This window comes from Vanacampus margaritifer, chromosome 20, assembly GCF_051991255.1.
Source record: "Vanacampus margaritifer isolate UIUO_Vmar chromosome 20, RoL_Vmar_1.0, whole genome shotgun sequence".
NCBI classification, from domain to species: domain Eukaryota; kingdom Metazoa; phylum Chordata; class Actinopteri; order Syngnathiformes; family Syngnathidae; genus Vanacampus; species Vanacampus margaritifer.
This window is the reverse complement of record NC_135451.1, coordinates 16,346,550-16,360,160: the sequence shown is the minus strand read 5'-3', so window position 1 is coordinate 16,360,160 and position 13,611 is coordinate 16,346,550. Positions and strand designations below refer to the sequence as shown.

General features: G+C 43.7%; 1 protein-coding gene across 2 annotated transcripts in view; it reads left to right on the top strand.

Moving 5' to 3' along the window:
* The window catches only part of cdh19 (cadherin 19, type 2), a 123,302-nt gene that overhangs the window by 47,957 nt on the left and 61,734 nt on the right, over window positions 1-13,611 (top strand). The gene's annotated exons all lie outside the window — the stretch shown is intronic.

The following is a 13,611-nucleotide window of genomic DNA, read 5'->3' as shown; positions in this document are numbered from 1 at the left end:
CAGGCAAAAGTTCCTTGGGTAACATTTGGGAACTTCCCTCCATGCTGCTGCTGTTTGAAAGCACCTCAGGCAAAAATATTTCACCTGATGAGATCAACTTGTTTCAACAAGTTGCACCAGTATTTTATTTTATTTTATCTCCTCATGTGGGAGCGCCTTTAAATGCCTCCCACAGTAGCTCTGAATGCTTTTCTGTAACCTCCATGTTCTCTGAAAAAAATGTTTCCTAGAGCCAATGATGGACTTTTTCACAACATTTGGCATCAATTCTGCCCGCCAATCGCAGGGCGCATACAGACAAACAAAAAGTCACATTTTCCAGTTTCCACTGATGCCAACGTGTGTGTTTTGCTCATGCAAGCTCATGCAAATCAACAGAGGAGGACCTAAGCCGAGATTCGAACCCAGAATATCTCTGCTGTGAAGCAGACCTGCTTACCGCTTGCCCCCTGTGCTACCTCTTTTTTTCTTTACTTGTATATACAAGACGTCATTTTGATTCACATTTGCATTGCCAAATATATCGAAAAAAGAAAACACGTCATCTCCAGAAAGTTAGGCCAGAGCTGAGATTTGAACCGAGAACTGCTCGACTGTGAGGCATTTGTGCAAACCACTACCCCAGCATACCACCTGTAGTTGTGCACCATTATTAGGAATCTAAAAATAATCATTAAAAAATACCTGAAAGCAATCTGTTTAATGCCGTGTTTTTACTCATCTGGGGGCACCGGATGACATCATCCTTTGATAAATCCGGTAATATCTTGAGAACCAAAAAAGCACCAATAAAAAATTGTAACAACACAATCAGCAAAACCAGCAAGAATTTTGGCTCAGTTAAGAGCAAATGAGGACATTTTAAAAGCACCATCCAGCAAAAAAAAAAAAAAAAAAGGAACTTCCTCCTTGTGGGATGCCAATTTTTGGCAGGTTCCATTTTAGATCGAGTTGGCCGCATTTCGAAATAAATTTGCAATGCCAGGCTCAGCGAAAAAGCTGCAAGCAGTGAAAATGAATGGAAGATGAAGACATTCACGAGTCACACCAAACAGATTTATACCTTTTGATTATGTTGGCTATGATCTGGAAGGAATTTAATCAATCGGCACTGCATGTTTTTTGGATGAGTCGGTGATTAAAATCAACTCATTTGCATGTTTGGGAGTCGCTGCAGGTAATCTTGTAATGTAGATTATTTTACCGTACTTAAGTCAGTGGTTCTTAACATTGTTGGAGGTACTGAACCCCATCACTTTGCTATGAATCATATTGCACATATCCGTCGGAGGGTTCAGTGCATGGGGGGAGTGGTGGGGTTCAGTACCACTGCTCTAGTATTACGTGGTCTCCCTCTAGTGGTCCGCAAAAGAATTACTGAATGGAATGTTTCAACTGTGCTTAACATTAGCCGCTTTGTTGTTTTGACGGCCGGCCTAGGTCGAAATTCCCCATTGGTTTGAATGGGCCGGGCACTTTTAAAGTCGAGTAAGTACATTACTTTTTTATTTCATCTTTTAGAATTATTTTCATAATTGATCTATTTACATTTTTTTTCTTATTTAGCGTTTACCGACAATATATTTTATAGAGTCATCAATACTTTTCAGAATTAATTAATTCATGCATTCATTAATGAGGAGCGGCCGGCCTTGCTGTGCTTAATATCAAAACAAATATTTAACCTGAAATCAAAGTCAGTTGACCTTTGGCTAAGCCACGCCCCCAAAATGCAGACAGAGAGCTTGAAGACAACGTGGCTGTCCGCAGTTCAATCCGTCAAAATCGAACTACGACACCTTTGCTAGCTCCAGGATAATCAATGTTTCTTCTGTAAAACAATGCTACGTTGTTGTTAGCTCATGAACGGATAAGCTATGATTTCCTTCATTACCCGGATACTTTTTGCATAATATTAATTCCTAAAAAATCAGCAGCTATAGCTTTGACTACCCCAAGTTAAGCAATGTTTAATTTGTAAAACAAAACAAAACAATAAAAAAATGCTACACTGTTTTAAGCTAGTGAGCTGAACTAACAAATTGAGCTACTACGCTATGCTATGGAGGTTGGCTTGTTGCGTTTTAACAGTTGAGATGTTCAGAGCTGTGGCCTTCCTGACAATTGGTATCTTGAAAAACTCCCGTGTCAGGTCACTCATATGTCAAGGCACCACTTAATGCGTGATACACTAACACTATGCTGTTGTTAGCAAAGTGCTAACATCATACTGCTAATGCGAGGCCCAGTTACTATCGGTGGCGCTAGCAAATTGAACTAACAAGTTAAGCTAGTACGCTACGCTATCAAGGTTGGCTTGTTGTGTTTTTTAGCGGTTAGAACATCTGCCAAACTATATTGTTCAGTGTGATGTTCAGAGCTGTGGCCTTCCTAACAGTTGCTCTCCCTGTCAAAATATGTCGCTAATATAGATAGATGAACAAAGAAGCATGACTTGTAGTGAATAAATAATGCAGTTTGGACCATTTAAGTGCAACGTCGTAAATAGAGAGCAAGCAACAAATTGAATTAAATTGTGAGAGGTTTTAAAAAAAAAAAAAAAAAAAAAAAGATCAGGCCGCATGTTATTCCCAGGGCGTAAGATTGAATCCAGCTGTGGCCTGGCCTGGCCGGCAGCGGTTGCGGCCCCCACTTTTGCACACACACACACACACACACACACACACACACACACACACACACACACACACACACACACACACACAATCTGAAAAATGTTACAAGTGGTGGCGAAAAAGGTCCGGCGCTCGCCACCTGGACGCGTGCGATGTTTGTGGCTTTCAGCGGGCTCGCCGCGCTTAGCGTAATTACAAGCGGGACCGATCCATGGCTAATGAGCGGAACTTGAGGAGGACAAAGCGCTTATCTAACATTGGTCACAGCGCAGGATTACAACTCCGCAACAACAGCTTCCAGACAAGAATTTCATGCGCCAAAAGGATACTTGACATTTTATTGAGTCAATGCTAACTAAATTGGCCCCAATTTGAGTATAAAACCTTGATGGTTATACACACAAACAAAACAAAAAAAAAAGATGTATATTCATTCTAGTGGTGGCTTTTCTTATCAAAATGACCTCGTCGGTTCCAGACAGCAATTTCACTTTTGAAAGGAGGCCTCTTGACAATGACGATTTTTCAACTTTTTTTCCCTCCTTTTTCTTTTTCTTCCTTTTTCTTTTTTTGTTGCTGTGTGCGGCCAGATGGCGGCTCATATGCTTCTACTACTTAGGGATCACTACTCACGGCCCGCTTGGCAAAATATATAAATAACTTACTGCTGAGATGATATGGGGGAGGGGGCCGGAGTTCGCCAAGTCGCCAGTGAGGGCAAAATTTCAGATGGGATTACTGCTGGTTCACGGCGACAGGTGTAAACGGAACAGCATCTGGATTTCGGTGGATTTTGAACAAAAAACACACGCAATGCACTGAGAAGAATAGAAAACAAGCTTGTCCATATGTCCGTAATGTATGCGCAGCATTTAGCATATTTATGCAATTTTAAAGTTATTAAAGTTTTTCATTAAATTATTTTTATTTTTATTTTTATTTTTTTAATTATCTTTGTTTTAATATGTCAAATGTACATTTTATTTAAAAATAAATATATATGTATTTAAATTTTTATGTATTTAAATTTTTTTTATTTCACCCCCCCAATATAATATAATAATAATAAGTATTTATTTCCCAAGGTTGTAAAATGTATTTTATATGTAATACAAAGTAGTGCTTTAATAGCTAAACTTGTTTTGAACCCATTTCCTCGTTTTGCATTTGTCCAACTTCCTGTTGCTGGTTTCCAGGTGGGCGTGGCTTAAACCAGATTTTTACCCCAACGGCTTCTGGAGCAATTATGGTTGACTCTTGGCAATTCTGCCTAGCAACAAGCAACCATCCAAACTTAGGCCTTTCACAAAAGTTGTCTTCAGGTGTAACGCATGCACACCCGCCGCCACTTTTGACGGGTCTTTGTGTCACAAGCGACGGCGTTACCTTAACGACAGCGGCGAGCGGTGACAAATGGGACGGGCCCTCCGGCGGGGCTGCCTCATTAAATGTCCGCACAAGAGCGACTGGGCTGCAGGGGTGATGCATTATTGATGAGACGGCGTGATTAATTGAAAATCTCCTCCTCCGCAGATGCAGCAGGAGTGTTGGTGTGCTCGTGTGTGCGTGACGTTTAAGTGGCTTGACTCTTGCGGCGAACAACTTAATCGTTTTCCTTCATTGTTATTCCGCGCACATAAACGCGGCCTGATTGACTGCGTGTGCAATCCCATTGTGAATATTATTCTTAGAAGGGCAGCTCGGCTGAGACGGACTCCAGGCAATCGACACAAAGCCGCCCGCTGTTAAACAAAGACCCAAAGTTAAGACCAAGTAAAAGTGGAAAAGTTTTATTTGTCCAGCTCAGCACCAACGATGCGTTCAGGTGCTCCTACGGACTCTGTAAATTCTGCTTTTTACCTGGATAGTGAACTCACAGATGGATAAACATCAGCGCAAGCTTCATAAATGATGCATGGATGACTGGGTTGATACGATTAATTTTTTTAATCAGACTAATCACATCTTAGAAATTTGATTAATCAGGATTAATCGCTTAATTTTTTTTTCCAATATTTTTTTGCCCACCAAGTTTAAAGAGCACCTGTTGTGTATTTAATTTCCGAGATTACATTTGAACCCTTACACTTGCGCTGATTTGTTTTTAGCCTCGTAGAATCCGCCAAACAAAAAAAAAATACTTCATGAGCGCGGCTGGCTGCAAAGAGGCACAATAGTAAACATGCCGAAAGTTCAACGTACAAAGCGTCGACGTTCTCTGGAGTGACGGCGTAATGAGTCCCCTGAGCTCAGCGTCTCTCTCCGGAGACGCCACACGTAAAAACATGTCAGCACCGGGTTCAAAAGCTACCACGTTCCTTTTCTTGCCGGGCAAAAACATACATAATGATTGTTGTTCCTCTAAAAGATTGAACATAGCCACCGTCAACCTGTTGAATAAGTCGGCGAACATCGAGACGCCCACCTGTTCATGATGTTCCCCACTGAGAAGTTAATAATGGCGTTTGTTAAAGCGTGCCTGGCCTTCAGTGGCAGCCTGCCTTTTCCTTTATTCTTTCTGGCTTTCGCTTCTGCTGCTGCTGAGCTTTCATGTCGGCGACTTTGTCTCGCTCAGGAAAAAAAAAAAAAAAAAAAAGCATGCAGCGAGCAAAGCCAAATGCATGTGATCATTACAATCTATTTATTTTTGAATATGCTTTATGCTGTTCAAAAACAATGACACTTTTCCTTTCATCTCTTCTGAAATACAGAGGTGGCAAATCCAGGTCCAGAAAGTAAAAACCCTGCCACAGTTTGGCTTTAACCCCAGGTGTTAGTTAGCTAGCTTCCTAGCTAGCTCCCATGGTGCTTGTTTAGGGAATTAGCTAGCTAGCACCAGGGGCTAAAGCCAAACCCTGGCAGGGTTTTTACTTTCAGTTGCTAGCTCCCTAGCTAGCTCCCATGGTGCTTGTTTACCTGCTAGGGAGTTGTCTAGCTAGCTAGCACCAGGCGCTAAAGCCAAACCGTGGCAGGGTTTTTACTTTCAGTTGCTAGCTCCCTAGCTAGCTCCCATGGTGCTTGTTTACCTGCTAGGGAGTTAGCTAGCTAGCTAGCTAGCACCAGGGGCTAAAGCCAAACCGTGGCAGGTTTTTTACTTTCAGTTGCTAGCTCCCATGGTGCTTGTTTACCTGCTAGGGAGTTAGCTAGCTAGCTAGCACCAGCGGCTAAAGCCAAACCGTGGCAGGGTTTTTACTTTCAGATGCTAGCTCCCTAGCTAGCTCCCATGGTGCTTGTTTACCTGCTAGGGAGTTAGCTAGCTAGCTAGCACCAGGGGCTAAAGCCAAACTGCGGCAGGTTCTTTACTTTCTGGACCTGGATTAGCCACAGTTGGGCTTTAGGCCCTGATGCTGACTAATAATATAAAAACCTGAGAGGTTTCTTGACAAAGGGATATCGCCCCCTAAAGGCCTGGCATGCATAATGCATCATTTGAATTGATTGATGCAGCTGTGTGTGAGGGGACAATCCAGTTAATGCAAACTTATCTAGTTAGCTTAGAGCCCCAGAGACGAGCAATTAGCCGTTCCTAAATGGTCTGAATTAACGACACGGGGTTTTATGTGTCTTAAACAAAGAGCAAGTCTTTTGTCCCGAGCTCGCCTTCGCTCATCAATCGCCTTTTTTTTTACGAGGCCGCCGCCTTGGGAGATTGTTTGCTCGCCGCGTCGCTGTTTGCCCTTCAACTGGAAACTTTGCACAATTTAATTTAGCGACTCTTTGAGCCCTCCGCGAGCTCGATAAAGGCCGCACTTTTCATGACGTTTCGTGCATTTTCTCCTCAAGGACGAGCTTGTGCGATAAAGAGAGGGAGGAAAATAAATAGAAAAAAAAGAGAAAAAACATTCCCAGCTTCAAATAAGGTCCAAGTCCCTGGAAATAAATGAAACAGTGATGAATGAGAATAATTGAAAGCAAAGATGCTTTCTTCTTGTCGGTTTGATTTGAATGTTTTTTTTTCTTCTCTTCTCCCCTCGCTGGTCTTGTGCAAATTTGTTCCAAGGTCTGATAATTAAATTTCTTGATTTTGATGTCATCTTTGATTTTTTATTTTTTTTTGCAGCCTGATGGCAGCGCTAGCGCTTGGCAGACGTAACGTCAATATCAGCCCAGTTAGCAATGTTTTCTCTGCTGGGCGTGCCAATTTAGCCCAGACGCTCGTCGGGGTTATTGGCAACGACGGCGCGCTAATATTTAGCAGGGGGGAGGGAGTGGTGATGGGGGGGGGGGGGGTTCGCAGGGAAGGAAGCAAGACGTTCTCATTTAGCAGGAGCCAATATTTTTGCAAGTGATTGACAAGGCACCTGTTAAATAATTAATCAGTCGGTAAATTGTGCTACTTTTACTAACGTTTGAAGGGAATATCGGTTCTTCACAAACGCCAATTTTCAGCCACACAAGCAAAAATGATTTTTAACCGGAAAAATGCACTTAAGATAGCCAGATAGCTTGTTAAATTATAATTGTAAATACATATTGGGCAAATAAATGAAATAAATGGTTAAGTCACATCATATAATAATATTCATAAAAAAATGAAAAGCATGATTAAAATTTGAATGCATGTTTGAATATGCATTGCTAACTCGACAAAGTGCAATTCCTGCAGAAATTTTGTGAGATTGCTAAAAAGCTGAATGCTAAAATTAGAATGCATGCGCTTATGAAGTAAATTGAAAGATACATTTTACTTGTAAACTAAAGAACTGTCGATTTAATTATCAACATTGAGTACTAATAAAGTAAAGTCTAAATAGAAAAAAGGGTCAAAATGTCAGCCCCGAGCAGCTCATTTCAATGCGACTTGCCTGCAAATGAGCGCTCGTGCTAACGTCCTCTAAAATCATTTTGTCATCTTTCTCTCAAATTGCCTCCCTGATGGCTGACGAGCAATCAATAGGAGCTATTTTGGGGGACTCTGCTTTTGCCGTGGCGCAAACGTTTCCCTGTGAGCTCGTCAGCGAGGCCGAAGATACCCTGGATGGCACGCCGGGTCCGCTAAGTGGCTCCTTTTTGTCTTTCCCGCTGCCCAAAAAACGTTGGTTTACTCTTCTTTCTTTGTGAGTCATTTCCCCTCAAGTTCACACAAAATGAATGCAGACTTTTTACAGGTCACTTGCATGCTGGGGGGGAAAAAAATATGACATCAGAGAGGCTAATAACGCTCACGGCTCAGAGCACTCGGAGAAAATGGCAGGCTCACTCCAAAGATAACAAAATGTGGCTTACAGCGTTTATGCGGCTCACTATTAAGAGGAAAAAGGCTGCGTTCAATGGATGAAGTGCCTTCTTAGTGCAGTACATCATCTAAGAGGGAGGATAGAGCTCGGGTGGAGATGACACCAGAACACACACGGAGCTGGTTTGTTTGACACGGGTGGCGGAAATGCAAAAAAAGAGAGTTGATTCTCATAAGAATCTCGATTTTCATTTAGTACATTTCAGAATCGATTTTGAAATGTCGTTTCATACGGTCTCGCCCTTGTTTGTGTGTGCCTTTATTGGGAGCACTGTTGTGCACGTTTTGGCCACTTAGGGGCAGTGTGTTTTCGCGCGTAACATCATTAGAGTGGAAGGAAAAAGTCATGATCAAGTTATGCCAATAAAAGTTTTTTTTTTTTTTTTTTTTGCAGTGTAGGAAGAGCATATGCCGGTGAGCAATGTTATAAATTCCTGAAGGGTTTTTGTATGAATGGTCAGTCTTTTGAGTGACAAAAGTGCCACCAGGGGTTCGGCAAAGGGCAAGACACGCACCCAAATGATGTAATTTTGTGATGATAGGCCCCGTTTAGCCATCATTGGCTGCGGGTGCTTCATTGTTGAGCCCATCTGCGCTGCAGGGAATTTGGTGCGCTCAGTAGTCGACTTGTGACAGTTGTGATGGTATGTCATGTGATTTCTTTATTGTTGTAATTACTTCATATTATGTCGAGCAAAAAAAGAAAGTGCTCGGATGAATATGTGCAATATGAATTCACATGTGTAACAGAACGTGTGGCGTTCCACAGGGTTCAATTTTAGGGCCTCTTCTGTTTGGGTAAAAATAACTTAAAAAATGGACCAAATCACTACTTTATCCAATTTGACCTGCATTAATTTTTTTATGTATATACAAAACCACACAATTTTTGCGGATATTTCATACAAACTGACCCGTTTTTTTATTTTTGTTTCGTACAAAACAACTGAGAAAACTGACAAGTCAAATCGACCCAAGTAGTGGATCGATCCATTTTTGACCCAGATAGGGTTATTTTTGATGTTTTGATGATCTACAACAGGGGTCGGGAACCCTGGTTCTCGAGAGCCACTGTCCTGCCTGTCTTCCATGTCTCCCTTCACCAACACAGCTGATTTGATGAACAGGATCAGCATCCAGGCTTCTACAGAGCTTGCCGATGATCTGATAATATGACTCAGTTTTGTTGGAGGAGGGAGACGTGGAAAACAGGCTGCGGCTCTCGAGGACCAGGGTTCCCTACCGCTGGTCTACAAAATCCTGCTGGTTCAAAAGTTGTTCTCTCATAAAGTGAAATCAATCTCCATCGTAATGATTGCACGTGGCCTTTAAGACTATAGATGGAAGCCAAAGGCCATAGGCTAAGTTCTCATTGTATCGCCGCTTTCCTGGACATGCGCTCCATTGCTTATTCAGCCAGCGCAGGCGACATTCGCCACGCGCTCACCCAGAGTCAATAAAACGTCCGTGAGGACGCGCTCAAACCAGCCATTAAAGGGCCCCGCCCGAGCCGTCGGGTGCCGTGAAATCGTTCATTGTGACGCACTTTGCAGATGTCTCCGTACAAATAAAATAATTAACGTTGCCTGCCATCCGACAGAGGCGGCACCCGTCAAGTTTTTAATCAGGCTGTGATATTGAACTGCTTGAGTTGTAATTAAAAAATGGAGCAGGAATTAAGCAGCAGCCGCATGCGCGCACGCCCAGATTGGCACATTCCTCATTTAAAATGTAAATGGCTTTCTCCTTCCACAACAAAACAAAAGGGATTACTGAAATGAAAATCTGACCCTATGAATAAAATATAGGATCAGGAAATCGCCTTAAAGAAGGAAACCCTCCTCCTCATTCTTTTTGTCCCTAAAGATGTCTAAACAACGGATTCATTTTCGCCGTGGCTTTTTGTCACACACGGTTTTGGCGGTCGTCAACGGCGAGCCGTGACAGGCTGCGACGACGCGAGGGACTAATTCACGTTATCTGCAGTCGCGCTGGCAAAGCCGCCCGGCCGTGCTTGGCGTCAAGTTTGTCACTGGTGCTGTCAGCCGCTTGACACATCCAAGAATCTTCAAACTGAACCTCCCCAGCAGCCTCTTTAGTCTGACTTGATGACCCTCCCTGATGGCTGCCATCAGCTGTGGGCGCTGGAGAAAGCCGCCATTTGCCGAGAGGCTGGCGTCAATGTCGAAAGCCAGCTCCAGTGACAGGCGCTATTAAATATTTAAAAGCGCTGCTGGTGCAACGGGAGAGCGTCCCCTGCAATGTGAGGATACGGTCGCATTAAAGACACCTTGTCAACAAGAGCTCTTCATTTTCTCTTGATTTTCACATCCAAAGACAGGATCACAATACAGTGTGGGCGGACGAGGCATGTGTGGACAAATACCGGAACAAATATAGCGAATAGCCAAATGGCTAGACACCAGGGATCAGGACACCAGGGCAAGAGGTAATGGGTTGACCCATGTAGGGAGGACGTGAGGGCGTACTCGGAGATGATGGGGCCTCGGATCCCAGGACAGACATTGATTGGACTCCAGTCCCTTAGGCTAGGACAGGATAGGCCGGGCTGACTGGTTAACAAGTCCGCCTCCCAGTTCTGAGGGCGTGACATCGAATCCGGGCTTGGGCCTTCCTGGGTGGAGTTTGCATGTTCTCCCCATGCCTGCGTGGGTTTTCTCCGGGTACTCCCGTCTCCTCCCACCTCCCACAACATGCACGGCAGGTTCATTGACCACTCTAGGTATGCTTGTGAGTGTGGATGGTTGTTCGTCTCTGTGTCCCCTGCGATTGGCTGACAACCAGTCCAGGGTGTACCCCGCCTACTTCCCGTAGCCGGCTGGGATAGGCTCCAGCGCCCCCGCGACCTTTGTGAGGAATAAGCGTTCACAAAAATGGATGAATGGATGGAAGATGGCTAGGACACCTGGGCAGGCGAGATCAATGGTTGACTTGGTAGGTAATCAGGTCAGACTAGGAGACAATTTGTTGACACAGGTGGGGAGTATACCAAGGTAGGCTCCGGAAAAATGTGTTGACATCAGTTGGGTGGGAAACTCGGGCAAGCTGGAAATGATTGGTGTGACAGGTGGGTAAGTCACCTTATGGTTAGTCTTTGGTGGGTAGGACTTGGATACATTTGGCCAATACCAGTGGGTTGGTCACCAGAACCAGGCTTAGGAACGGTTGGTTGACACAGGTGGGTAAGTCAACAGATGGTTAGACTGGATCGTACACCATAGATGGTTTGGTTTGGATTAACCAGCACCAGTGGAGATGATTGGTTGACGCAGGTCGGTTTATGCAATGATATGATTGTTCAGACGTGTGAAAATCCCGTATACAGTATTTGCTTTGAAAATTAAAAACTACTCTCTTGGGCTTGGATTTTGGGTTCTGGAGTTTCACAGAATAGACCCAACGGAGAACTCCTCCCCCCCAAACCACCTCCGCAGATTGAATTAATAGCATGCAGACGCCCACGTCAGGTTCTCCGAAAAGACCTCTCATTTCCAAATCCTTCACAACTCATTTGACTCAACCGCTCAGAGGACAATTTTCCCAATTCATCCTGAGAAAAAATAACTTTGAGCACCGCTTGACAAAAAGCCCATCTGGCTGCTTAATGGACGCCGGAGACACGCGCTGACTTGATCAGTGGAACTTGTAAAACTTTCCGCCGCTTCTGCTTGGATTTGGCAAACCATTTACGCGTGTTTGGCTGCTCTACAGGAACGCGCATGAATCACCCGGCTTGTTCTGCTTTTTCAAAAGGAAGTAGCTCACCCACCGCACGCGGCGGCGGAGGACACGCTGACTCACGGCCGACGCCACCGCCAGCCTCCCTGCCGTTGACCTCTATGTTTATGAGCCTCGCTTCCCCCAAAGGGATGCGGCCCGGGAATTGGCGTAGCTTTACCATCCAATTTGTCTTATGTGTTGTTTTTTTTACCCGGTTCTATACGGGCCGCTGCAGGTTTTGATGAACGAGCGGCGAGCTTGGGACACCTTAATAACCTTTCCGCATGGCGCACCATCATTGTAGCCACTCTATAACGCTTGATTGGATTCTACTGGACAAACAATCCGCAGCGGAGCAGTGCATCTTGGTACTTAATGGCGGTATTGATTATCTACTTAACAGGAGCAAAAGGGGGCTTAAGATTATAGTCGCAAAGCCGGCAGCGGGTAAACAATGAATATGTAGCAACTTGCGCTAGACCGATATGGTTTTTTCAAGGCCGATACCGATTATAAGTAGTCAAGGAGACCGATAACCGATATTTCAAGATGATCTTCATTTGCAGTGAAAGAGAATATATTAGCGTAGAATAATAATAATAATTATACTTTTAAACATATAAAGAATTGACAGCTTTGTTTAAAAAAAAAATGAGGAGCTTCCAGGGTCATCGGTACGTGTTAAGCTAAATTAAAAACTAAGCAAGTAATTACTTCCCTAAAGTGTTTCACAATTTCATCATCATTTTTTTTTTTGAGAGCTCAATATTACTCATTCAGCAGCCTTCCCGAGTCAACATGTCATTATCATCACTCTCTTTTTATATGTGTGTGTGTGTGTGCTCTTTAATTCACCTGAAACCCGTAAAAAAAAAAAAGACAAACCATCACCTTAACTGGATACTTCAGAGTCCCGCCAGAGTTGTGAAGTTGTCAGGAGATCAGAGGAAGGATCAAAGGAAAGAAAGATGAAGCAAAATAAAAATCCAGCACCAACCAGACACCACCCACAGAGTTTCAAAAAAAAAAATATTTGACCAACCCCAGAAACATCTAGATTCCAACACATGAGGGAAAGACTAAAGGAAGGAAGGAAGGATAGATGAAGCAGAGTGAGAGCCACAAACACAAGGCTCCACTCGTTCAACATAATTTTTTAATTTAATTTTATTTATTTTAATAAGAAACCGAGTTCCCAGTGTTAGCATATATTTTTTTATGAAGTGGAATTTTAAATAAATCTTTTCCACATATGAAAACAGGAATGTGAATAATGCTAATTGCTGCAAAACGGAAACAATATACTTTCTTTCTGGTGAAAGAAGAGATTGTAATCTTTCTTTTGGTAGGATCCATGTTTTTATAGCAATAGAACAGAATATTATGTGCGTCTTGCAAAATCAGTCAAAATCCAGTAAAACAGCGGGGAGCGAAGGGGGTTGCTTCAGTGAAAATGGCTGGGAGGGAATGAGTTCAAAATGGCATCATAGCTGACATCTGCTGGATAGTTTGAGTAACTGCTGCTCAAGGGGTGGAACCTTACATGGGTTCTGAGCTGCACGGAACTTAGAGGTTAACGCGGAGGTGCCCAAGTCGGGCCCCGCTCCGCTTGCGTTGTCTCAATGTTTTCTTAGCAAAAATGTGAAAAATAGCAAAGCAATTATTTTTGCTTTGCAAGGAGGAAATTGTTCAGCTTAATTTTGTGGAATTTCTGCGGATGTGCCAGAAAAATGCTTATGTCCACCCCCCCACCCCCACCGTCTAATCGGGCCCTTGAGAGACACGGGCTTTGCTCGTGCCGCTCGGCCCAATATAAAGCGCGTTTGGCACCTCCTGGTGTCGAGTTCCACGTCAGCGTGGCGAGCAGGCCCCTGTGACGAACGCGGTTGAATATCCCAAGGCAGGTTCCCGTCGGAAGTGCAGCGCGCCGGGATCGAGTCACATCAAAAGGCTGGATCAATTATCTCGCAGTTTTGTTTTCTGGAAGCCAATTTGAGC